Raw genomic sequence first — 24,326 nt, forward strand, 5'->3', positions numbered from 1 at the left:
TGTTTTGTTTTACTTTTTGGATAGTTGTAGGCTTGAACTCTGGTCTTGGGTGCTGTCCCTCAGCTCTTCAGCTCAAGGCTGGCACCCTACCATTTGACCCATAGCACCACATCTGGCCCTTTCTGCTTATGTTTTGTTGAGGAATCAGATCCAGGGCCTCTTGCACATAAGACAAGCACTGTACTGCTGAGCAACTTACCAGCCTGAGCTCCTGACTATTATCAGGTGCTGGAGGCCTGTCTTGTTCAATTCCCAGCCTAGAATATATGGGTCGGGTTCTTGTGGGGTTTGGGCTTCTCTTGTCCTGAACCCCCTGCGTCTTTTGCTGTCACAGGCATGATTACCAGGGGTGCATTTCCCCTGTTTTTCTCCCCTCTGCTGAAGCGTATACTCACCTTCTGATTTCAGTTGGGAGGAGTTAGTTATGTTGCTCAGGCACCAGATCCCCAGGCCTGGTCCCAGACCCCAGCCTGGGGCACACCTCATGGACCTGTGCTGCTATGTATCCCACCTAGATTACGCAGCTTGGAGTACACAGTTCAAATTTCTTCCACTGTTGGGTGTCTTGACCCAGTGGCATTGTTCCAGGCTTGGGCATTTAAGCTTCCTTCCAGGGTCTCTCTTGTTCAAGCCTTGCCAGCTGAGTGTGAGCCATGGGCTGGTGGAGCTCTTGAACAGTTTCTAGTTTTAGTGGGTCCTGTGGTGCAGGTTTTGGGGTAGGGGGTCTGGGGATTCCCACCAGCTCTGGTCTCCTTTGAGGAATACACTGTCCTCTGTGGAGTACTCACCCTGGAGCTAGTTGTTTCTGTGTGATGTAGGTTGCTGGTTGCCGTTGCAGTGAGAGTTCAATTGAGGTAGTTGTGGGCTAGGCTGAGAGGTGGTGGCTCCGTGTGTTTCTTTTCTGTCACTGCCTCCATTGATACTGTTTGGGTCCACTCCACGGGATGGGCCTCCGGCCTCCACCCGAGGGGTGGGGAAGGGGCCTCTGTGCAGGTGCTGATCTCTGGGGTTTGTCTCTGTTTGCGCTCTCTTGATCAGCATCAGTTCCTTTCAGTTCTTCTGCTCTGGTGTTCTGTGGGCATCTCATGTATCTCTGAGGTTCCTGCCATGGGGCTGAGTGGCTTTAGTGGGATGGTGCCTCTCTGCTCGAATGGAGAGTGAGGGGAAGGGGTGGGATCTTTGTGTAAGTTCCCTGCTCAGAGGTTTCTTCATTCATCACGATCAGCGGGTCTGACACTGGTACCTCAAGGGGCTTTGGTGCGGGTGATCTGCACACAGCTCCCTGTGTCTCTGGGCCACCGGCAGCTCCCACCAGGCCAGGCTGGCCATGGCTTGGCACGCTGCTTTGTGACCATTAGACGTTGGGGGAGGGCTCTTCATGCTTCTCTGTTGTGAAATTCTTCTTTTTACTCCTGTTTTTCTCTGGATGTTGATTTTTTTGTTGTCGGTATCTTGGGGAGATTAAACGTTGGAACTCGAACTCTCTTTTTGGTTGGGGAGAGCTGTGGCATTCCCCTACTTCCCCGTCGCCATCTTGGACCCCCTCGAGTTTTTGCTTTTTTTATTCAGATACAATTTTAATTTATCTGTTGAAATGAGTACTAAAGAAACTAAAGATATTTCTGGTGCTTATCTGAAAAATTATACTTTAAAATATTCTGTATTCTGTTTGTATAATGCCCATAATCTTTTTATTCTTTCCTAGATATAAGACTTTGAATACTACATTGTTTTATAATATATAGGTTCATTAATAAATGTGTCCTTTCAGATTGCATTCCATACCAAAACAGTTTAAGATTCCTTTTTTACTAGGTCTTTATAGTATATTTCTTTGGAATAAAATGACAATGTTGTCTAATTTTAAAAGTTTTATAAAGATTATGCAATGTAAAGGCCTTTCTAAGGTGAATATTTAACTGATGTCAAACTAACTTTTATTTATATGAATTACATGTATTGTTACACTTGTAATTTTGTAATCAACTTTTTAATAATTGTTTTTCATTTCTTGCATCTGAAGAATGAAAATTATGGAATAATTCACAGATTTTCATATCATCCTTTGCAATTGCCATGTTAATCTCTGTATTGGTGTAATTTTGATATATGTGCTGCTGAAGCATATAATGTCCTCTAAATTAAGGTAGTTAATGATGCAATATTTATACAGGATTATATCCTTGGGTGCCTGTATGTAACAAGGAAACATTATTGTTCCTAACAATGCTACTGATCTTTCCCTAAAATTCTGTGTATAATGGAAAATAATTATATTGTTCAATTGATTGCTCACGTTTGCAATTTTTTTGTCAATGACTATTTTAAATCTTTTTCATTTTAGATTTAATCATACTTTGAAGCATTTTTAGCTAGGTCCAAAGGGGATGGCTTTTTCAAGTACTTATTTATCCAACTGAGTTAGCTCTGTGTAGCTAACAGATTCAAAGTAAGCCTTGCTTAAGAGCTACTTCTAAAATTCTGCAGCTGAAATTTTCCCAAATGAAGTCTCATTGGCACAAATGTCTACTTGACACTTTACCATTCTTCCATGTAATATCAAACCAACCAGAATATCTTACCCTGATAGTGTAAATTGTCTTACTCGAACAAAACAAATCTTAGTTCCAAGGGATTATAGAAAGATGAATATTTCAGACAGAACTTTTCAGACTAGAAGGTTTTTATCAAAATATAATTTTTTATTATACCTACCATTTCAAAAGTAGCTAAAGCCAAGAAGGTGAAAAAATTGTTCATATGCATGATTACCTAATGTCCTGGCCTATCTACCTTCCAACCAGGCAGGAACTTAGACTAATGCTTTTCTATCACCAAATATTTTCATAGCTCCAGGAGAAGTCCATATGTTTCTCCTTGATATTAGGCCTTAAATTGGTAATATTTCCTCTTTCCTTCAGTCTGTAAATCTACAAAAGGTAAAGGTTTAAGTCTAACTCTACCAAACACTGAGGTAGAGATACTGGAATAATACTTTAAAACAGAGTTGCTTTTGATACCCTAACAAAAACAGAACAATGCAAAACATGTGCCATTATATTATGTTATATATAGTTATATATTTTATATTTATATGTGCTGATTTTATATTTCACACAGTGAAACTTACTAGAATCAATTGATAATTTGAAAAGTAAATTGATATTTATTTATTCCAATAAATAGAATTGGAATATAAATAATTAGGCTTAGAATATATATTAGAATATAAAAAGTATCAATGCAATGTCTTCGAAATAAACTTGTGATACCTTCTATGTGTTCATGGTCTTCTGAATTCACATTGTTAAAAATCAATGTTGTTTCCTCTAATCTATAAGAGATTTTACTCTGATGCTCTTTTTATTGTTTTAACTCACTGGTCTCAAACTGTTTTTCTCCATATTTCTGATGCATTCCTACAGATTATACTCCAATTGTGCTAATATGATATCTAAAAGACATTATTCTTCTATAGACCCATGGGTTCTAATATCTTATGGCTGAGTTACCTGCATCATTAGATAACAGGGGCAAGACTTCTCACCTAAGCCTACGCAACATGCCAGCAGAAAGTAACTGAAAATCCATCTCAGTTTCTCATTTCTTATATTTCAGGGCTCCAATTCCTTGAGAAACAAGAATTAGCAGCAAGCAATTGTGTAATGCAAGGCAACTTAAAATGAAAGATGAAGTCACAAAATCGAGAGAAATTACTGTATTTCAAACTGAATTTACAGATGGCCAGCCCATATGAGTGAACAAGATCAGAAAATGTCACAAGATTATTTTTTTTTCATGTTTGGCATATATTTTTATTGTAAAAATACTGTACAGAGAGGTTACAGTTACATGAGTAAGGTAATGAGTACATTTCCTATTGAGCATTGTTACCTCCTCCTTTGCTTTTCCCTCTTACTTACCAGAGTTAAAAACAAGAGAACCATTAGTACATAAAATCACATATATAGGTGATATGCACTTGAATTGTATTTGTTGGGATAAGTGAAAATACCGTAAGTATTGATACAGGAATAACCCGTTAATAGAGGAATGAAATATTGCAATGATATTAAAAACAATGAGCTAGGTTTATAAATGAGCTAGGTGTATAAATGATGATATAATGTACGCAAATAAAAGAGAAAACGCAAGTGTGGGTGTGTGTATATGTGCATGTGTATACCTTGTTGTAGATTATTGAACAACAGACACCAGTGAAGATCAACAGATAATATGGGAGGAACATACTTTGTTGGACTGTGTTTCAGCCAGAGCATAGTAGCATGGCCATACTTGTTATTTATGGTGATGATCATTTTTTTTTTTTTTTTTTTTTTTCATTTCACTTTCTTTTTCTTTTTTTTTCTTTTTTTTTTTTTTTTTTTAAATTTTATTTTATTTTATTTGAGAACATACTGTACAGAGGGGTTACAATTACATGGTCAGGATAATGCATACATTTCTTACCAAGCATTGCAGCCTCCTCCTTTGTTTACCCTTCACCTCCCTTCCCAGCCTCCCCCCTCCCCCCCACCCAATCATACCCCCCCTCCCCCCCCTCCGACATTGTAAAGCTGGTTTTGACATGACATTTTGTACTTCTCATTGTTGCAACAGGTCCACCTGAATCCTTAAACGACTTGTTTGTCCCCATCTCCTCCACATGTTATACTGACATCAAATATAGTGAAAGCAGGGGTTACACTGTGGGGGAGGGACATACAAAGCAACCAAGAAATAATCTTATAAATGCATTAGAAACACATGCACGAAAGAAACAAAAACATTAAAATACATATTTGAGGGTTCGTTTTCCTAACATCACCTTCTCTGACTTTTTCCGCTTGACTCATACCTATACTAGATATTGCAAATAAGGGAAACCATGGGACCTATGTTTCTTTGGGCCTGGCTTACTTCACTTAATATAATTTTTTCCAAGCCTTTCCATTTCCTAACAAATGGGGCAATGTCATTCTTTCTGATGGAGGCATAGAATTCCATTGTGTATATATACCACATTTTCTTGATCCATTCATCTATTGAAGGGCATCTGGGTTGGTTCCATATCTTAGCTATGGTAAATAATGCTGCAATAAACATAGTTGTGCTGGTAGCTTTAGTGTGGTCTTTTTTGTAAACATTAGGATAAATGCCCAAAAGTGGGATTGCTGGGTCATAGGGGAGCTCTATGTGGAGTCTTTTGAGGAACCTCCATACTGCTTTCCAAAGTGGTTGAACAAGTTTACATTCCCACCAACAATGAAGTAAGGTTCCTTTCTGTCCACATCCCCTCCAGCATCTGTTGTTGTTAGAGTTCTTGATTTTTGCTGTTCTTACTGGAGTGAGGTGATATCTCAATGTTGTTTTGATTTGCATTTCTTTTATGGCTAGGGATGTTGAACATTTCTTCATGTGTCTATTGGCCATCCTTCTTTCTTCTTCAGAGAAGCTTCTCTTTAAGTCTTTCGCCCACTTACTTATTGGGCAGTTGTTTCTTTGAGGATTTGTTGTTGGGTGGTTTAATTTTTTGAGTTCCAAGTATATTTTAGATATGAGACCCTTGTCCGTTGTATGGCTAGTAAAGATCTTCTCCCAGTCCGTGGGCTTTCTATTGATCTTGCTAGCTATGTCATTTGCCCTGCAGAAGCTCTGCAACCTTATACAATCCCATTTGTCCAACCTTTCTTTGATTTGTTGTGTTTCCGGGTCTCTATTCAGAAAATTTCGGCCTGAGCCAAGGAGACCCAGGGTTTCTCCTATTCCATCCTGTAATGTTTTCAGAGTGTCTGCTTTGAGTTCAAGGTCTTTGATCCATTTGGAGTTGATTCTGGTGCAGGCTGATATATAAGGATCTAATTTAGTTTTCTACATGTAGTTAACCAGTTTTGCCAGCACCATTTACTGAAGAGGCTGTCTGTCTTCCATTCTATTGTTTTAGCTCCCTTATCGAAGATTAGATGGCTATAGGTCTGTAGGTTCATTTCTGGGTTTTCAATTCTATTCCATTGGTCCTGAGGTCTGTTCTTATGCCAATACCAAGCTGTTTTGACTACTATGGCTTTATAATAGAGTTTGAAATTTGGTATTGATATTCCTCCAGCAGTGTTCTTTCCGTTGAGGAGCGTTTTTGCTATTCGGGGTCTTTTATTGTTCCATATGAATTTTTGGATTGCCTCTTCTATTTTCTTGAAGAATGAGGGTGGAATTTTGATAGGTATTGCGTTGAATTTGTAGATAGCCTTGGGAAGTATTGCCATTTTCACGATGTTAATCTTTCCAATCCAGGAGCATGGGAGGTTTTGCCATTTTTTAAGTTCTGTGTTGATTTCCTTTTTCAAGATTTTAAAGTTTTCATCATAGAGGTCCTTCACTTCTTTAGTTAAGTTAATTCCTAGGTATTTTATTTTTTGTGGGGCTATTACAAATGGAGTTGCTTTCCTAATTTCAGCCACACTTTTCTCATTGTTGGCATACAGAAAAGCCATTGATTTTTGGGGGTTAATTTTATAACCTGCTACTTTGCCAAAGTTTTGAATCAGCTTGAGTAATTTGGGAGTGGAGTCTATGGGATTCTTTAAATACAAGATCATGTCATCTGCAAAGAGGGAGAGTTTTATTTCTTCTTTCCCTATTTGGATCCCCTTTATGTCTGCATCTTGTCTTATTGCTGTAGCTAGGCATTCTAATACTAGATTGAAGAGAAGTGGAGAGAGTGGGCATCCTTGTCTTGTTCCTGAGTTAAGAGGAAATGGCTTTAGTTTTTCACCATTGAGTATAATGCTGGCTGTAGGTTTGTCATATACAGCCTTTATTGTATTGAGGAATGTTCCATGGATTCCTAATTTTTCCAAAACCTTCATCATAAAGGGGTGTTGGAGCTTGTCGAATGCTTTTTCTGCATCTATTGAGATAACCATGTGGTTCTTATTCTTGCTCCTGTTGATGTGATGAATAATATTAATTGATTTGCGTATATTGAACCAGCTTTGCATCCCTGAAATGAATCCTGTTTGATCGTGGTGTATGATTTTTTGGATGAATTGTTGAAGTCGGTTGGCCAAAATTTTGTTGAGAAGTTTTGCATCAATGTTCATCAAAGAAATAGGTCTATAGTTCTCTTTCTTTGATGAGTCCCTGCCTGGTTTTGGGATGAGGGTTATGATGGCTTCATAGAATGTGTTCGGTAGTGAGCTTTCTCTTTCAATTTCATTGAAGAGTTGGAGGAGAATTGGTGTGAGCTCTGCTTTGAAGGCCTTGTAAAATTCTGCTGTAAAACCATCTGGTCCTGGACTTTTCTTAGCTGGGAGGTCTCTTATTGCTGTTTCTATTTCAATGCTTGATATGGGCCTGTTAAGATAGTTTAACTCATCTTGGTTTAGTTTTGGCATGTCAATATTTGCTAGGAAGAGGTCCATTTCTGTCAAGTTCTCAAACTTATTAGCATAAAGTTTTGAGAAGTATTCCCTTATAATGTTCTGAATCTTTGTTGTTTCCGTGGTGATGTTTCCATTCTCATCTCTGAGTTTATTAATTTGGGTGTGTTCTCTTCTTTTTCTGATAAGATTTGCTAAGGGTCTGTCAATTTTGTTAAGTTTTTCGAAGAACCAACTCTTTGTTTTGTTGATTCTTTCTATAGTTTTTTTGGATTCTAATTCATTTAATTCTGATTTAATTTTGATTATTTCTTTCCGTCTACTGGATTGGGGTTTATCTTGCTGCTCTTTTTCAAGGAGGTTTAGATGTGTCATTAAATTGTTAGTTTCAGATCTCTCCAATTTGTTGATGTAGGAGCTCAGAGCTATAAACTTGCCTCTGAGTACTGCCTTTGCTGTGTCCCAGAGGAGCTGGTATTTTGTGTGTTCATTTTTGTTGAATAGCATGAACATTTGAATTTCCTTTCTAATCTCTTCCATGACCCACTCATGATTCAGCAGTGTGTTGTTCAGCCTCCATGTGATACAGGACTTTCTTTGGTGGCTTTTGGTGTTGAGTTCTAATTTTATTCCCTTGTGGTCAGAGAGAATGCAAGGTATAACTTCAATGTTTCTGAATTTAGACAAGTTTGCTTTGTGGCCTAAAATGTGGTCTATTTTAGAAAACGTTCCATGTGCTGCTGAGAAAAACGTGTATTCTGATGCTGCTGGGTGAAATGTTCGGTAAATGTCTGTTAAGTCTAGTTGATCTATGCAGCTGTTTAGATCTGCGGTTTCTCTGTTGAGTTTTTGCCGAGTTGATCTATCTAGTGGGGAGAGTGGTGTGTTAAAATCCCCAACAATTAGTGTCTTTGGGTCTATATGGGATTTGAGGGAAAGTAGTGTTTCTTTGATAAATTTGGGTGCTCCATTGTTTGGCGAATAGATATTTAGAATTGTAATATCCTCCTGAAGGAGAGATCCTTTAATTAGTATGTAGCGACCTTCTTTATCTCTTTTCACGAATTTTAATTTGAAGTCTATTTTATCTGATATTAGGATTGCAACTCCCGCCTGTTTATGCGGTCCGTTTGCTTGGTAGATTTTGTTCCAGCCTTTAACATTGAAAATGTGTTTGTTTTTACGGGCAAGATGTGACTCCTGCAGGCAGCAGATAGAAGGGTCTTGTTTTTTAATCCAACTAGACAGTCTATGTCGCTTAATTGGAGAGTTCAGTCCGTTAACATTAAGAGATAGGACTGAGAGGTATTTGGGAGTTCCTGCCATGTTATCTACCTTCTTGGGGGCTCCGAAAACTGGGTTCTTCCTATGGTTCTTGGATTCTCAGTTTGGGTGCAGTTTCTTGGCCTTTATTGCGGTCTTGTTGGTTTTCTATGTGTAGGACATCTTTAAGAATCTTTTGTAGGGCTGGTTTGGTGGAGATGTATTGTTTCAATTTTTCTTTGCTATGGAAGGTTTTTATTTGGCCTTCAGTTATGAAGGAGAGCTTAGCTGGGTACAGTATTCTTGGTTGATAGTTGTTTGTTTTTAGGGCATGGCATACATCATTCCAGGCTCTTCTTGCTTTGATTGTCTCTGCTGAGAAATCTGAGGTGATTCTAATTGGTTTCCCTTTATAAGTGATTACCCTTTTCTCTCTGACAGCTTTAAGGATCTTTTCCTTGTTCTGAGTTGATCCTGTGTGGATTATAATGTGGCGGTGGGATGTCCTATTCTGGTCTGGTCTATTTGGGGTTCTAAAGGCTTCTTGTATCTGGACAGGCCTATCTTTTTGCATGTTTGGGAAGTTCTCTGCTAGGATCCTGTTAAACAAATTTCCTAGACCATTAACTTCTGTTTCTAGGTGCTCCTCTACACCCATTATCCTTAGATTAGGCCTTCTGATGGTGTCTTCCAGGTGTTGGATAGATCTATCATATTTCTTGGACTTGTCTTGGATGGTTGTATGTTCTTTCTCTATAATATCTAGGCTGTCTTCAATCCCGCAGATTCGATCTTCTGCATGGTCTAACCTGCTGTCAAGACTCTCTACTTTGTTTTTTATCTCTTTTCCTTCTAGTTGGTCAGCTTTGATGGCTTCAAGTTCTTTTTTGAAGCTCTGTTTTAGGTCTTGTATGAATTTCTTTACTTCCTTAATTTGGTGTTCAGTGTTTGTCCTCAAATCGCTTAGTTGATTGGTTATGGTTTCTTTGGGCTCCCATTCCTTCTGTTGGGTTCCATTCAGCATTCCCTTTGTGGTCTCCCTGACTTCCTTCAGCTCTTTGTTAATGGATTCCATGAATGCCTTTAGTGATCTTTGTGGGTTCTCTACCTGGTCTCTCAATTCCTGTATTACTCTTTGATTAGCTTCCTCCCGTTCGTGGGATTCCTGCAGATCTCTTTGAGTGTTCTCAGCCTGCTCATGCCATTCCTCCCTTTCTCTTTGAGTATTCTCAAGTTGTTCACGCAAATCCTGTATCAGTTTTTGAGTAGCTTCCTCACGCTTATGATATTCCTGTATAAACTTCTGGGATGCTTCCTCTCTCTCCCTATCACGCTCATACAGAGTCCTTTGTAAGTTGTCAAACTTTTCATTTATCATGTTTGCCACCAGTGTTTGTAGAGCTGTTTGGGAACTCTCCTCTGGATTATTCATTATCTCTTCTAACCCCTGATTATCAAGATTGGGAATTGAGATACCCGAATTTGCCATTTTTCTTGTGTTTTTCCGGCTTACTCTGCCCATTTGAGATGAAGATAGCACCAGTTTTGTGCTAGAACACTATCTTAAGGCAACCATCAACCAAAGTTTGCATTTGTACAGTCAATAGTCTACAGATACAATCTAGTTCAACAGATACATCTATTCGACATCAAACAACTATATGTTAAAGGGCTTCGAACCGCAGAGAAGAATTTGGAAGACCAGAAATTATTAGGGTTAGGGAGAAATGTGGGTAAAAAATAGGAATAGATTGGTGTGGGGAGGCACAGGGAGAGTTAACTATGTCCTAATCACAATGCAGGAAATAGGTTGGGTAGGATGCAAGTAGAGAGAGAGAGAAAAAGAAGAAAGGGAAAGGGGAATGAAGAGAGACCAGAAAAAAAAGAAACGTAAAAATTAATGTTATTTTAGAGATTAAAGGACCATCTATATATAGAGGAATATGAATATGTTGAGAGAAAGGGAGGGACATAGAGGAGATGTGAAAAACTTTAAAAAAATGCTTAAAATATTATATAGGTATAAAGAGGTAGTACTGCTATTAATGAATTTAAGTCTCAGAGGTTTTGAATTGAGTAATAAGTTTGTGGATTAAGTGTGTACACAATGGGGGATAGGGTCTACTGGTTAACTACGGGTTTATCTGAGGATGTGCAGAACAAGAGTTAAGTCATATAAAGAAGAATAAAGAGGAAAAGATGGAAAGGATAGGAGAGTGAGAAGAAATGGTCAGAAATTCAGTAGAGCTAGACAAAAAACAAAAAGATAATTAAGAATGAAAGAAAAAGAGAAAGAAGACAAGAAAAGAAAGGAAAACACACATTCACGTATTCCTAAAATAAAAATTATAAGAGGAGAAAGAAAAAAAAAAAGTTAATGGAAAACAATTATTTTTTCAGAAGAGGCAAAAATTAAGGATTAATAAAAGTTTTAGAAAAGCAAAAAAAATTTTTTTTATATATATAAGGTAACATAGGACGAAGAAAAAAAAAACAAAACAAAAAAAGAAAAAAGAAAAGAAGAAGAAAAAAAAAAAAGTTCTTTGATTTTTTTTTTTTTTTTTTTTTTTTTGGGAGGGGTGGGAAGAGTCCTGTATCTCCCTTTTGTCTGTAACCAGAGTGTGGTTGGAGTCTCTGGTCGGCTTGAGGTCTTGTGGCTTGATTGGTTTCTTAAGTCAGTTTGTTGGAACAGGCAGAAAAATGCTCTGCTTTACCCAAGATTTTGAGATTCCCCCTCCCAGGTTAGTTTACTGGGAGGGTGATCTGCTTTGAGAATCACAAAAGAGGGGGATGCAGTGATGAGGCTAGGTTCTGGGTAGAGTTGAGGCCTTTCAACAAACAGTAGCTTTTCCCTGGGGCTATTTTGTGAAAAAAAACTCACAGCACCCAGCCTGGAGCCATTCTCAGGGTTTCTGTTTTTCAATTGATTGTGGTGGCTGCTAGAGGGAGGGGCAGCCTCTGGCTCTGGTTACCCGGTGAGGAGAGCCACTCCAATGGCTAGCGCCTGAGCTGGGTGACTTTTCCCTGGATGGAACTGAGTCTGTGAGGTCACTTCGCCGTTAAGTTCTTGTGACCTGCTAAATGACTCGTTTTATTCCAAGGCCTGAGCTGGTGCTAGCCGCTCCTCCGAGCTTTGTCGGTATCCAAGATGGAGATCACCGGTGCTGGGGGGGGGAGGGGTGGCCTTCCCTCCTCTGCTCCCTGGGAAGGAGTGAGGAAGTGGGGCTACTCACGCCGAGTCTTGGATCCTGGGTCGTCTCTGGTCTGCAAAGTGCAGGATGAAGTTGTCCGTTCCTTGTCGGTTCTTGCTGGTGTTGAGTAGAATCCTCTCGCCCGCTGCGTCTGGCTCCTTTGTCCCGGACTCTCTGTGTGAGCACTCAGGTATGGCCGCGGCTGCGGTCGCCGCTGCGACCCTGCCGCCGCAGCAGCAGCTGCTGGCAGACGCTCAGATGTGTCTGCTTGGCTTCCCCTCTCTTGGCTAACTCTCTGTCCTGTGATGGCACACTTGGTGTGATTCTCTGGCTTGGGACTGTTCACTGGAACTCTGAAACTGTTTTCTATGCAAGAGCTTGTTCAGATTCCAGCTTCTCCTCCGCCATCTTCCCGGAACACAAGATTATTTTTAATACCCCTTCCCTAATGACTAATGTAATATATCAGTCCAGCATAAGTGGGCCCAAAAAATAGTTCCTGTAAGGATGGATCCATGATTGATCTACCATGGTCAGGAAAACTTGACTTAGAGGTCAAATGTAATTCAGCAGAACATTAATTGAGAAGATCGGTAGTGCTTCAAAACACTGGTACTTTAGTACAACTTGGTTCTGTGGTATAAAAAGGTTGTCATTCTCAAACCAAACTACATTTAATCTCCTGAAAGTGTATTCCTTTTCAAATAAACTTTTTGAAATCACACTTGCCAAAATAACCTTTGATAAGTAGATGACACTTAGTGACATTACAAGTTTTTCAAGTGTAGCGAGCAAGATACAATAGAGTTGATTTATTTACCCAGCACTAATGTCAAACAGGTTCAAACATTCATTAAAATCTAGAAATAGTACCACGCACCATTTGTGTTGTTCAGTAGGTGCCTTCCAGAAATTTGTTAAATGGATCAGCCTCCCATATTTCAACCCCAAACGTTAGCTAATAAAGTAAATTTCATCACTTAATAAGGGGCATTTTAAAAAGTCATAAATACTTGCCTTATCATATACTGTTTTGTTTTCCCTCTGTCTAGCATAGTAATAAATATGTCTTTAAATCTTGAGTATGGTTACTCATCTGAGATGTGACAAAATCTATCTTCTATTTCTATCATATTTCTCTATAGTAGTAAATGTTGGTTTTCTTCTTTTTCCAAAACTTATAGGAGGTAGAAAGTCTTATTCCATGTAAAATAAAATAATCACACATCATTTTACAAAGCCCTTTCTAAAAACTGGTAGTTAAGAATACATTCAAAGCCATTTTTAAACTTTCTTGTTGACTAAAGATTAATCTTCAAATGAATGAGAATATAATCATGTCTAGGTGTTTCAAGTCTCCAGTCTTGCAAATTGTTATTGCAGATGAATGAATTATGGAAATATAAGCTGACATCAGTTCAAGTATATGCAGGACTGAAACTCCATGGAATGTATATAAACCTTTCAAATATTAACAGACAGTTTAACAGAATGACTATCAGGAAGTTGAAACCAGACAGGCATAATAGTAAAGACATAGAATGAATGAAAAATGGAACAAGGGGCAAGTACAGCTAGAATACTCAATCTACACATTTGAGAAAGGAAGTGGTAAATTGGAAATAAATCTTGGGGAAGGGAGTGGTTGAGAATGATAGAAGGAGTCACTGTGATCCAGGAGCAATGGATAATTAGGTGGACATATTTAATTGTAAGACATTTGCACAACCTTTGGAAATTCAGTTAAAAAACACAAAAACACATAAAAATCACAACCAAACAGCACTCTCTAGGGAGTATGAATATGACCTCTCAAAAATTTTAAGCAGTTAATGGAGGGAAGTCTTGGTAAAAGCAAACAAAGATGTTCAAAGAGGGCAGTTTGGTGTAGGGGAGGATTCCGAAAAGATTTAAATAGATTATCTAAGGTTATAAATCACCTATATCTGTGCAAATATTATCTTTCTTCTATGAGTTCTCTTTGTCTGAACTGGATACTCCAGTCCTGTGCCACAATTGATAGCTTGGAAAGATGGAATGGAAGAAACAAGATGCAGAACCCATTACTCCACTGTAGAGAAAACAATCCACTATTTTTTCTCTCATCTCTCTTCACTACATTTTATTCATACTTTTAGGTCAATTCTTTTTGAATTACATTTTCTTTCTTTATTCTGGCAAAGTAATTGGTCAAATAATTCACTAAAGATTATTTGCCATTTTTTTGATTATGCTGTTTAATTGACTAAGCGAGTCCATTAAACTTTCCTCTTGCATTTGGTTGCCATGAAACAACATCTATGTTAATGAGGACAAATCTAATGTAAAAATTGTCTCCAGAAAATCAGTCAAAGAAGCTGTGATTACAAATACTTGGCTAACTTTTTTATTTTTCCTTTACCTTGAAAGTCTTCTTGTGTCTAAATTGCCCAGAAAAATAAGTACTCCATCACTTTTTGTTTCAATCAATTCTAACCTCAAGGATATATTTTGCTAACAAGATGCTTAGAGGAAACCAAAAATACTCCATTTTTATCTTCTCACTTAAGACTCTCCTTACATACCATATCAGGAACAGTGAAGTTATTCTTTGCAAAGTTATTACAATATATTATTTTTCTCTTGTTCTTGCATTTGCTCACCAAGATGTATGGAGAAGAATAGAGGTAAATCACCCATTCCTTGGAAGAAAGGTCTATTACAAAAGGACAACACTTCTGTGTCCTACTTGTATGTCCTCCTCTCAGCTCTTTCCTGATTTCCAATTAAACACAGCTTCTTGGCTTCAAGTCTATTGAAGCCTCACCCACTGCTTCATCTTCATAATTTCTCTTTTAAAACTCTTTTAAGGGTAGAGACCCAGCTATATACAACCAATCTGAAAAAGATCACAAACCACAAAATCTAAAGGAGTTTTATGACTCTTCAGGAGGACGATTGGGAGACCTAGGATTCCCCATGCCAATCGTTTGCTCATCATATTCCTGCCTCGGTTTGTCCCCTTTCCTATTGGCCAATACTCGTCTCTGTAACTGATCTGGATATGACCAGGTGTCAGGAATGGTAGTGGTTAGAGCCCCGTTCTTTTTTTGTCTAGGAGACAACTCCTCCGCTACTGGCACTCTCAGCAATCACTGGCAACCCAATGACTCATATCCTTTTGCAGGTTTGGTACGTGTTCCCCCATTCATTGTTCTGGCTACTAATGACTCTCAGTTTTCCCAGGTTCAATTGATTCGTCCGCGCACTAAAAGAGCAGTAGGATTGATCCTTGCAATCGGGTCCGTAATCATTGCTACAGAGGCTTCAGCTACCACCGCCGCTATATTGCTGTCCCAAAGCGTGTCCACCATGAAACAGATAAACCAGCTCATCCCTCAATCATCTTAAGGGAGGCCTCCTTGTGCTCCAACAACGAATAGACTTGCTCCAAGAACAGATTACGTTTCTTTGATTACAACAAGGAGGAATATGTAATGCTATGACTACTTATGTCTGTCAGCTTTCCACTCCCGCACCCAATTTCACTGAACTTAGTAACTACATCAAAGGCCCTTGGTCCCTTAAGTACTTAACCTTCACCCAAAACTTGCTGCATGATCTTACCCACCTAAACCAGACCACCATACAGCTTATTCCCGCTGCCTCCTTTTTAGAAGATGTGCTTTAAAAGTTACAACAATGGTTTTTGCCATCCTCTCTGGTCATCTGGGGAGGCCTTGCACTTGTAGGGCTTACTCTCCTAGGAATTATTAAATGCTTGCACTCCTGGCAAAAACGCCTCCAACAACGGGTCACCATAATGATGGTCCTTTTAATAGAAAAGGGGAAAATTGTGGGTAGAGCCGGTCAGATCTGGTTGAGTCAGCTAGAGTAGCAGTTGAAGCACACTTCCTGCTCATAGAGACGTGACCCACAGGCACGTCTGCCTAGCTTGCAAGCCATGAACTGTCCTTGCTCCCTACATGCCCCTGGGGGCCCAATCAGTGCCTGTCACCAAGCAGTGCCCATCATCAACTCCCTGCTAAGTAATTGGCTGGGAAGGACTCAGGAGGTTGGGAAACCTGGGGCTATAAAATCCCAACCCTTGTGCAGAAATAAACCAGACCTGCTTAAGCCTGTTCTCCTAACGTGTGTTCCTTGAGTGCGTCGTTCACACTTACCTCCTGCCAGAGATCTAGCCCTACAATGTAGCAATGGGGGAGGCCTTATAGTCCTTCACCTTCATTAGACTTGAAGCTAAGAATCTGTGATTAGTTGGAAATCAGGCAAGAGCTAAGAGGAGGATAGAGAAATAGGACATAGGAGCATTGTCCTTTTGTAAAAGACACTGTCATCCAAGGTATGGGTGATTCAACTCTATTCTTCTCCATACATCTTGTTGAGCAAATGAAAGACGAAGAGAAAAAAATAATCTATTGAAATATTTTTGCAAAGAATAACTTCACTGTTCCTGATATGGTATCTAAGGAGAGTCTTAAGAGAGAAGATAAAAGTGCAGTATACTTCAGTTTCCTCTAAGCATCTTGTTAGCAAAATATATCTTTGAGGTTATAAGTGACTCATCCAAAAATTGGTGGAGTACTTATTTTTGAGGGCACTTTAGACACAAGAAGACTTTTAAGGTAAAAGAAAAAAGAAAAATGTATAGCTAAATATTTGTGATCACAGCTTCTTGGACTGGTATTTTGGAGACAAAGTTTTACATTAGAGATTGTCCTCATTAACATTGATGCTGGGTTTCCGTGGCAAGGGGGAAGTTTAATGGACTCACTTGGACAAGAAAACAGATGATAGAAAAAAATGGCTAATAATATTTAGTAAATTATTTTGACCAATTACTTTGGCAGAACAAAGAAGGAAATATATAATTCAAATCACTTGACTTAAACTTATGAGTAAAACTAGTCAATAGAAATGAGAGAAAACGTAGAGGACTGTTTCCTCTCCAATGGAGTAATGGGAATGGGTTCTTGATCTTGTTTCTTCCATTCTATCTTCACAAGCTATCAAGTGTGGCTCAAGACTAGAATATCCAGTTCAGACCAAGAGAACTCACAGAAGAAAATATTTGCAGCAGATGTAGGTGATTTATAACTTTAAACAATCTATTTACATCTGTTAAAAATCCTCCTCTACCCAAAATTGCTCACTTCGAACAGCTTTGTATGCTTTTCCCAAGATTGTCCTTCATTAACTATTTAAAATTTTGAGAGGTCATAATCGTACTCTATAGAGATTGATGTTTGGTTGTGCTTTTTGTGTGTTTTTGTTTTTTGTTGTGTTTTTTCACTCAATTTCAAAAGGTTCTGAAAGTGTGTTACAATTAAATATGTCCATCTAATTGCCCAATGTTTCGGGATCAGAGTCACTCCTTCTATCATTCTCAACCAACCCCTTCTACAAGATTTATTTCCGATTTACCACTTCCTTTCTCACATGTGTATATTAGGTATTCTAGCTGTACTTGCCCCTTGTTCCATTCTTCATTCATTCTATGTCTTTACTATTATTACCATTATTTCAACTTCCTGATAGTCATTCTGTTAAACTGTCTGTCAGTACTTTGAAAGGTTTAAATACATTCCATGGAGTTTCAATTCTGCATATACTTGAACTGATGTCAGCTTATATTTTCATAATTCATTCATCTGAAGTAACAATTTGCAAGACTGGAGACCTGAAGCACCTAGACATGATTTCATTGCCATCCATTTGGAAGGTTAATCTGTAGTCAACAAGAAAGTTTAAAAATAGCTTAGAATGTATTCCTAACTACCAGTTTTTATAAATGGCTTTGTACAATGGTTTGTGATTATTTTATTTTACATGGGATAATATTTTCTACTACCTATAAGTTTTGGCAAAAGAAGAAAACTAAAATTTACTACTGTAAAGGAAAATGATAGAAATAGAAGACAGATTGTATGTTTGTCAAATCTCTGATGAGTACTCATATTCAATTCTTTAAGTCATATTTCTTACTATGTTAGACAGGGAAAACATAAAACACCATATGATAAGGCAACTATTCATGACTTTTTAAAATGTACTTATTATGTCATGAAATTTACTTTATTAGCTAATGTTTTGGTTTGAAATATGGGAGGCTGATCTATTTAACAAATTTGCGAAGCCACCTACTGAAAAACACAAATGGTGGGGGGTACTATTCATACACATTAAGGAATGGTTGAACCTGTTTGGCATTAGTGCTGGGTAAATAAATTAACTCTATTGTAACTTGCTCCCTACACTTGAAAAACTAGTAACCTCACTAAACATCATCACTTGTAAAGTGTTTTTTTTGGCAAATGTGATTTTTTAAAGTTTATTTGAAAAGGAATATACTTTCAGCAGATTAAATGTAGGTTATCATTTGTTTGAGAATGACAACATTTTTATACTACAGAACCAAATTTTACTGAAGTACCAGTGTTTTGAAGCACTAAAGATCTTCTCAATTAATGTTTTTCTGAATTATATTTGACCTCTATGTCAAGTATTCCTAGCATTGGTAGACCAATTATGGATCTATCTTTCAGGAACTATTTTTTAGCTTGCTGATACTGGACTGAAATCATTCATCAATCATTAAGAGAGGGGTATTACAAATAATCTTGTGACATTTGTGGACTTTTTCACTCATATGGGATGGTCATCTGAAAATTGAAAGTTTGAATTACTGTACTTTCACATTTTGTGATTTCATCTTGCATTTTAAGTTGCCTTGCATTTCCCAATTGCTCACTGCTAATTCCTGCATTTCAAGGAATTGGGGCCCTGAAATATAAGAAATGAGAAATTGAGATGGGTCTTCAATGACTTTCTCTTGGCATGTTGCATGGGCGTAGGTGGGAACTCTTGTCCTAGTTATCTGATGATGCGGATAACTGGGACCTGGGATCCTAGGACCCATGGATCCTGTGGAAGAATAATACTTTTTAGACATCATATCAGCAAAATTTGAGTGTAATCAGTAGGAATGTTTCAAAAATATGGAGAAAAACAATTTGGGACCAGCGAGTTAAAACATTAAACAGAGCAGCAGAGTAAAATCCCTTATAGATTAGAGGAAAACATTGTTTTTTTTACCATGTGAATTCAGAAGACCAAGAACACGTAGAAGGTATCACAAGTTTATACCAAAAACATTGCATTGATACTTTTTATATTCTAATATATATTCTAATCCTGATTATTTATATTCCAATCTATTTATTGGAATAATATAAATTAGTCAAATTATCAATTAATTCTACTAAGATTTACTGTGTGAAATATAAAATCAGCACATATAAATATAAAATATATAATTATCTATAATATAAGAAAATGTTTTTCATTGTTCTGTTATGGTTAAGGTATCAAAGGCAACTGTTTTAAAGTATTATTCCATTACCTCTACCTCAGTGTTTGATAGAATTAGAACTAAAGCTTTACCATTCAGAGATGTACAGCCTAGAGGCAAGAGGAAACACTGTGATTAAAACACTCCCAATTTAAGGCCTAATAAGTAGGAGAAACATATGGACTTCTCCTGGAGCTATGGAATATATTTGGTGATAGAAAATCAGTGGTGTAACTTCCTACCTGGTTGGATATTAGACAGGCCAGGACATTAGGTAATCATGCATATGAACAATTTTTTCACCTTCTTGGCTTTAGCTACTTTTGAAATGGTAGGGTGTAATAAGCAGTTATATTTTGAAAAATACCTTCTAGTCAGAACAGTTCTGTCTGAACTGTTCGTCTCTCTATAATCCCTTGTAACTATGATTAGTTTTGCTCCAGTAAGACAATCTATGCTGTCAGGGTAAGACATTCTGGGTGGGATGTTCCTACATGGAGCAAGGGTAAAGGGTCAAGGAGACATTTGTGCCAGCAAGACCTCATTTGGGAAATTTTAAGCTGCAGATGTTTAGAAGTAGCTGTTAAGCAAGGCTTACTTTGAATCCATTAGCTCCACAAAGCTAACTCAGTTAATAAGTAAGTACTTGAAAATCAATCACCTTTGCACCTATCTATAAAGGCTTCAACGTATGACCAAATTTCAAATGAAAATGATTTAAAATAGTCATTGACAAAAACTTGTAAATGTAAACAATCGAACAAACAACATAAGTTTTTTCCACCATACACAGAATTTTACAGAATTAAGATGAATAGCAATTTTGGGAACAATAAGGTTTCCTTGATACAAATAGGCAACCAAAGATCTATGCCTGCCTTAAGATTGCAGCATTAATTACTTAAATTTACAGGATAGTACATGCTTCAGCAGCAGGTCTACCTGAATTACAATACAGAGATTTACATGGCTCTTGCACCAAGATGATATGAAAATTTGTGAAGTATTCCATATTTTTCATTCTTCAGATGCAAGAAATGAAAAACAGTTATTAAAAAGTTGATTACAAATATACAAGTGTAATAATATATATAATTAATAGAAATAAAAGTTAGTTTGACATCAGTGTACTCAATCTTCACCGTTTTAGAAAGGCCTTTACATAGCATAACCTTTACAAAACTTTTGAAATAAGATAACATTGTCATTTTATCTTAAAATGTTTCTATATGGAATGCAATCTGAAAGGACACATTTATTAATGAACCTATGTATTATAAAACAATGTCAAATTCAAAGTATTATATCTAGGAGAGAATGAAATAGATTATGGACATTATACAAACAGAATACTAAATATTTTAAAATATACTTTTTCAGACAAGCACCAGAAATATCTTTAGTTTATGTACTACTCATTTCAACAGATAAGTTAAAATTATTTCTGATTTAAAAAATTACAAACTCTATAGAAATCACTATAGATGTATACAAACAACTCGAATATATTTTGACATCAAAGTCAGGCAATTCACTTGGAAGAATACCATGGAATCCATGAACTTTTAAAGTAAGGTATTGCTGTTGCTTTGTATTGTGAAAATATTTTCTATGGACACATAGGATGGACTGGCAATTTTGAAATTTAAGAAACTTAACTGATCCATTAGGACTTAGGAGAACAATTTGCACAGCTTTCCACAACTTCAAAGAGGTAGTGATACATACTTACACTTTTGGCAATATCAAATGCAGTTTCTTCCAAGTTGTGCTTCAGACATGGCTTGATATAATGGTTCAACAGAAGGAGATCCAGCATATCTTTGCTATATCTATTCCCAGCAGCAAGATGCAAGGGGGTCAAGAGGCCTTTAATTTGGCCATTGGTATCTGCATTATGATGAAATAAAGAAGCCACTCTGTTATTATTCCATGTATAAGTACTGTTCAGGGATGTCCAGACATTCGCAGTTATTGCATGAATATCTGCCTTGAGCCACCACCTCATGGACAATGTCTAAGTGTCCACTGTAGGCTTCTCCATGAAGAGGGTTATACTCATCGTCATCCCTAGTAATCACATGAGTGGCCTTTTTGGAAAGTAGTCTCTGCACTGTAGTAAGGCGATTATTTTCAGCAGAACAAAGAAGAAATTTCCTTGGATACTATTTCATTTTTTTCTTGCGATTGATACCATTTCTCACTTTTTCACCTTGTTCCTCAACTTCATCAGAATTGCCTAACCAGAGACTTTGAGTGCCAGTGAGAATTTGCTGTCCATGTATTTCCCCAATAGTTCACATTGGATGAAATGGTCAGAAAAATCCGGTGAATTTTCTGCATCTGTTTATTTTTTTCACTATTTTTATTTTCTCTTTTTTCATTTTTACTATTCTAAATTATTCTAACTGGAGAGTAGGAAATTGGTAGAGAGCAGAGGAAAGATTTTCCTCCGTATTTAAAGGTACAGACTGAAATGAGGACCAGTGTTGTCTTCATGTGCAGCTTATTCTAAGAATGAGAAAAGAGGAAATAATGTCTTCTGTGTAAATGAATTGGGATATGGCAGAGCAGAAAGTAAAATGATGCAACCAAAAATATAAAAGCAAAATAAATTAGGATAATTATGGAGCAATCATATTACCTATGAGAACCATGAAAGGGAGAGAGGAAGAGAGAGACAGATGTGCAATGATCTAGCTAGCCACAAAATCCATCCCTCTGATCAAATTATAGAGCAAATAATTTTATTTTTTAAAAGAGATGGAAATAGAATTTAAGATCAGATGTCTCCATTGTTTTTAATTATATTCTTATTATCTTAAATACTTGTACAAGGGAATTTTCATTCAACATATCAGTTTTTTTAAGTAAAATGAATCTTTAAATAAATTTTCCACACCCTTCCAAACCTCACCCCACTTTAATTTTTTCTAGTTTCATACTATCTGCATTGAATATTATACCATCACTCTCTTCCTCCATAACTCTCTTTATTCCTTCCTTTTGACTTCCACTCACATATTTCAAGTGATAGTTTCCTGGTCCTCATTTTGTTGGAATAAAGTTCAATTTTATAAGAAATTACACCTTTGAAACACTCCTCTGCAAATAGCATGCTTTGGTTAATATTTTTGTGTAAACTTGTATAAATTTCTAGCTTCCAATTATGACACAGAATATGGGTCCTTTGTGTGTCTGGCTCTGACTTAGTTCACTTAATATATTTTTAGACCTATTCATTTCGTTGCAAATAATGTAACAGTCTTCAAAATGGATGGGTTCAATCCAATTGTGTATATGTGCCACACATTCTCTAACCATCACTCTGCCAAAGGGCATCTGGGCTGTTTCTGTAACTTGGCTACAGTGAATAGTGCAGCAGTGAACATGGTTGTGAAAGTGATTTTACTGTAACCTTTTGGAAGAATTCATCACTTCCTTTGTGGGAGCAATCCTCTAGCCAGTTTTCCAGAATAAGAACATCCCTCCCTTCATCTTCATCACAATGTATTGCAAGTCCTCAAAAACACACTTACTCCTACAGGTCTCAATAAGCTAAAACCACACTGTGCCCATATTCTTTCAATACATTTTTTTCATAATTGTACATATAATTTAGTGAGAACCTTCTATATACTTTCCTAATGTGAGAATGAGGGACAAGACAGAGTAAATGTAAGAAATATGCAACTTAATTAGCAATTATCATATTCAAAATCATGTTCAGCTCTAATTCATAACCTCACATAATATCATTTTAATCTTTATTTGATTACGTCATCTAACCTGTAAATTATGTCAGGTGAGTTAAAAGCAAAGGCAAAAAGTGTGGTTTGATTTTGACACTCATGTGTGAGGTTGCACAACATGGGCAAATAGATGGATTAGAATTAATAGCTCTTATCCATTTTGTTAAGGTAGAGATGGTTTTCCCAAACTGATTCTCGAATTCGTATTCCATTGAACAACAAGAAACATGTGATAATTTCCTTTGTTTTGCTCCTTATTAACTTTTGTTTCCATTTTATTTTATAATGGATGATTTCATAAATGTACTGTAGGTACAAAAATATGTTAAAATATTTCTATCCATATGCATTGATATATACATACACACATATATTATGCAGGTTATAATGATAATGTATAATTTCAGTAAGTGTACAATTTACTAAATTATTAAAACTATCGACGGCTCATGCCTGGCATCCTGGTTACTCGGGAGGCTGAGATCTGACGATCATAGTTTGAAGCCATCCTGGGCAAGAATGTCCAGGATAATCTTATCACCAAACAACCAACCGAAAATCAGAATTGGAACTGTGGTTCAAAGTAGTAGAGTGGTAGCTTTGAGAGAAAAATCTCAGGGACATCATCCAGGATCTTAGTTTAAGAAGTACAATCTACCCAAATAAAATCTATTTAATTTACACCTGTGTAATTAAAGTATTTCCATCACCCAAATGCACAACCATGTTCATTTGCAAGGTAACTCTGTTTTGTCTGAAGTACCATAAAATATTTTCACTTAAGTTGAAAGCATTGAACCATGGGTTCATTCTATCACTCTAATGCACTTTTCCACTCAAATCTTACAATTATTCCAATTATTTAAAATCATAGCTTTTTACTTTAATACCCAAATATTAGAGTTTGAATTGAGTGTCTTGTGCCCCCTAAATGGGTGTTTTTACCACCTTGTCATGTCCCCAGTCCTAAATTATCCTGATTATTTTTCAGATCCTTGTGTATGACCTTGGGCTCAGTCCACGTTATGTTATACTTCCTGGAATTTAGAATAACAGGTGCATGGTATTGTGTACAGATCTTTCTGTCCACTATGGGCTTTAACCTCTATCCTCACAAGAGTAGACTCCCATGTAGTCAGGATTTTCATAAGTTTGTCATAGCTGATTTTTTTTAAGTCTTTGCATTTCCTGCAGGTTCTTGACTACTGAATTAATTTGTTTTCTTGGGTTGTTTTGTTTCATTTGAATGTATGTGTTGAGTTGTTCCTCACTTTTCCTTTTATTCCTTTCAATCAAGTTCTTACCTAAAGTGCTGAGAAACCAATTCTTCTTTTTCATGATAGTCAAGGTGTACATGATTTATTCCAAAGCAATTTCAGTAATATTTAAA

General features: G+C 37.0%; 2 pseudogenes; one reads left to right on the forward strand and one right to left on the reverse strand.

The window, feature by feature from the left end:
• Nucleotides 1-2,027: 2,027 nt before the first annotated feature.
• On the reverse strand, nt 2,028-2,126 carry LOC122126331 (annotated as a pseudogene).
• Nucleotides 2,127-20,105: 17,979 nt separating this feature from the next.
• LOC122126335 lies at nt 20,106-20,202 on the forward strand (annotated as a pseudogene).
• The last annotated feature ends 4,124 nt before the right edge of the window (nt 20,203-24,326 follow it).

This window comes from Dipodomys spectabilis, unplaced genomic scaffold (assembly GCF_019054845.1).
Source record: "Dipodomys spectabilis isolate Male_0828 unplaced genomic scaffold, ASM1905484v1 ptg000274l, whole genome shotgun sequence".
NCBI classification, from domain to species: Eukaryota; Metazoa; Chordata; class Mammalia; order Rodentia; family Heteromyidae; genus Dipodomys; species Dipodomys spectabilis.